Source organism: Acyrthosiphon pisum, chromosome X (assembly GCF_005508785.2).
Source record: "Acyrthosiphon pisum isolate AL4f chromosome X, pea_aphid_22Mar2018_4r6ur, whole genome shotgun sequence".
NCBI lineage: Eukaryota > Metazoa > Arthropoda > Insecta > Hemiptera > Aphididae > Acyrthosiphon > Acyrthosiphon pisum.
Genome location: NC_042493.1, coordinates 7042398 through 7046129, shown reverse-complemented (window position 1 = coordinate 7046129; position 3732 = coordinate 7042398). Strand labels below are relative to the sequence as shown.

The 3732-nt window shown below is 33.8% G+C and overlaps 1 protein-coding gene across 1 annotated transcript in view; it reads right to left on the bottom strand.

Moving 5' to 3' along the window:
* Positions 1 to 3732, bottom strand: part of LOC103308338 (myelin regulatory factor) — a 197241-nt gene that overhangs the window by 189361 nt on the left and 4148 nt on the right. The gene's annotated exons all lie outside the window — the stretch shown is intronic.

Here is a 3732-nt window from a genome sequence, read left to right as displayed (position 1 = left end):
TTATTGAAAAATCTGTGTATCCGTCATATTCATTGCCTGATCTCCGTCACAAAATTGAACAAAATATTCAAAATATTTTACCTGGGACATTAGAAAATGTTAAAAACGCGTGGGTCCAAAAACTTGAACTCTGTGTTACAAATAATGGAGCTCACTTTGAACATTTATAAAAAAAAAATGTAATACATAATTTTCGTTTTTATGTAATAAATTTTTTTTATTGTTAAAAATATTATCTGAATTTTAATTTTAATCTTTCCTAAAAGCTCCACTAATAGTTAGATATTTACAGATTAACATAAAAAATCATACATAAAAAATCGAGATTGATTAAATCGAGTAATTCGTGTTTTGATAGGTAACAACTATTATTATAATTATTCAAAAACATAACTTGCTCTAACTTGGTCAATTTTTATTCAATTTTTATATATTTTTTTTTTTGAACTGTTTTAAAAATAAACAAAATGGCTATCTTACAAATTTTAAATTCTTAAATGCATAAAAAAAATTTTTTTGAATTTTTAAATTTTTAAAAAAAAAAATTGAATTTTATGCCAGTCAATCAGAATTTTCATACTTAGTATTGTAAAAAAACCCGCGTTTAAATGTATTGATTTCCCATGGAGATATTAAGGGTGATACGGGACTTATGGGACATACTGTATATATAGACATAGATTGTTATTATTTTCGTCCACTCGGCACCCAATTCATTCAACAAAATTATTATACATTAAAACCTTCCCCGTGACTCGACAGATTTACTAGTGAAAACCGTATTAAAATAAGTAGAGTTCTTTTCGAGATATGCTCGTACATACAAAAAAGGTGCTTCTATTTTATAATATATACATATAGATTAATAGATTATATTATATTAATTGTATTAATATTTAATTATTATTGTATTACACATTATAGTAGGAATATCGTATATGAGATCTCGGGGCTCCAAAAATCGAGGGTCCCTATGAATTGCACACCCAAGTACCCAACACTCCCGATAATTGCGCCACTGGTATAAATATATAATATGTATGACGTATGTAGGCTCAACTAAATGGCCTATACTTCCACAGTTCCACTGTGTGTCTGTGTTTAAAATGTTATCGGATATTATCGTTATTAAGTTATGAGAAATCATTATCGCCACGGCATCTACGGGTTTAGTTCATTGCGTATACATACAACTAATTTAACTGAAATCTAAAAAAAGAAACACTCATAGGATTATTGATTATTGATTGCACCTATCAATTATCAAAGAAAAACGTAGTTTATAATAATTGTACCCGCATTTACAAAATCAGCAGTGCTATCAGACGTCTGTGCAACTGCAGCATTTGGTATATCGAGTATAAAATTTTATTTTACTAGGTAGTAGGTACCTTAGAAAAAAGTTTTGAGAGGGTGAAGATTTTTCATTTTTCACCTCCCATTTAGCTGTCGTTTTTTTTTTTTGATCCCCCCTTTCAGAAATCATGTCTACGCCACTGGGTAAGAGTAATTAATCTGACTTGATATATGATCCGCATCCGTTATTGTGGTTCTGGCAGATGACGACAGGTGTTCTAATGTATCACAAAGAACGGCATGTATTAGTTACAGCAGACGATTTGCCAACCATCTGTGCCTGACGATGACGCGTGTTTACCATTGGCTGCCCCAAGTTCAGCAGGCTGAACTTGGAGCGATTAATGAATTGAATTTACAATTATGTGTGTTTTTTTTAAATTTTTATTTGAGTCTGTCATCACCTCTTAGTACAGTAAAAATGCTTAGATTTTATTAACAGCACTTTTCTGATAGGAAATTGAATCTAGTTGTTACTTTAGGGGAAGAAAAGAAAAATTCTTAGTATTTTCAAAACGCCGGTAAAAAAACAAAAAAAATTAAGGAAAAACGGGAAATTTTACGCAAAATCGATCTAAAACAAATTATCGTAAATATGAACATGACATTTTCACTGAATGTTTATATTAGCATTTTCTATACATTATTGACATTATGGACATTTTTATTTTCCAATTTTTTTAGTTTTTTTTATTTTATAAATGCCAATAACATTTAATTAATATTCCAAAAAAAAACTTTACATTGGGAGTTCAAAAGTATTAAAAATACATAGTCACCATTCTTTTAAGCATTTAAACTTTTAGCATTTTAAAGTTTGAATTTTGACAAAATACGTAAGAATTACGAAAATGTGCAAATTATTTTGAGTTAAAAATTCATAAACATTTTTATTTTTAAATCTAATCTTTGAAAATTTAATTTCAGATTCCTCATAAGTATGCCTACCTTTATCAAAAAAAAAATGTCTACCTAAAAGTCAAATTGAATTGTTATGAACTTTTGAAGTTCAAATTTTTACACCATTTGGTTTTTTATTTAAAAAATAATTTGGATTTTTATTTACGATTAAACATGTCTGGACAATAAACACGAATTGGAAAGGTGATGTTCATCGATTTAGGTGGAGGACAGACGGGACTCCAAGTCCGGTTTTATAGACATCTCACTAAGTGCGATCTGCTGTGTCCGGTTCAGTGCTATTTGTCGTGGTGCACCTGTGACCTGCTGTTCCACTCACCTCTGTCAAGTCACAGGCTAGACCAGTGACACAGGAACTACCGCTACTTCTCCTTCTCCTCCTTCTCCTCTTCTTGCACCCCGTGGATCGTCGTCTTGGACGTCTAGCTACACACTTACTCCTCCTCCTCCTCCTCCTCCGGCGACGTCCACACACGGCGGCTGCCGTCGTGAGGATGTTACCACCACCACCGCTAGTCGACGAAGCGTCATCTGTAGTCTCTGCATCAATAGCCTCTGCGTCGGAGTTATCATCGTCGTCGCTACCACTGGGTTGATATGGTCGGCGACGTCGCCGACTGCCTCTCCGCCGCCTTCTCGATTTCCTCCGGGAAGACGCGTCCATCGTTGACGAGTCATCGTCGTCTTCTTCGGTGTCTGAAGCCGTATCGTAGTCGTCTCCTTCGGTACCGCTTACGCTACGTCTCCTGCCCCGACGGCGACGGCTCCTCCTTGACCTACGCCTCCCGGATCGGCGGCCACGTCTCATTTCTACTTGACCGCTAACACCAGCCAAAGCGTCGGTAAGATCGTCTGATACGTCTTCGCAATTTCTCTGCGTCACGCATCGTTTTTTTTGTTGCAACTTATTTGCCGTCGATTGCTTTATAGTCCGTTTGTCAGTCATAATAAACGACGTAGTTTGTTCCCAGGATAAAGTTTCAACCACAGACGGCACTCATACGATTTTTAATTCTTCTTTCTCAATACTGTCGGATAAAAAAAAAAGTGTCTACGATGCAACGTTTACATAGCAAACAACGGTGGTCATATTTCTATTTCGGTCAGCACCAATAAAATATAAATTAAATACGATCGTATGACTGTGTAAACTATGTATTTTTAGTGTGATATATTATTATTTATTAGGTACCTAGGTACATATTATTATAGTTTGACAATTAATTATAGCCCCATACCCAGATATTCTTACAACCACGTCGTTAAAATGCAGTCCTATAACTTTATCAAGTATGATATAAATTTATTACTAATTAGGTACTATAAAAGCTATAAGCACCCAGAAATTGCATTATGACAATCAAAATATTTTTCAAAATAATATGGTGTATAGAAAAATGGGAAGTATAACATTCAGTGAAATTTTCATTTACCTACAATTGTTCGTGTTTATTT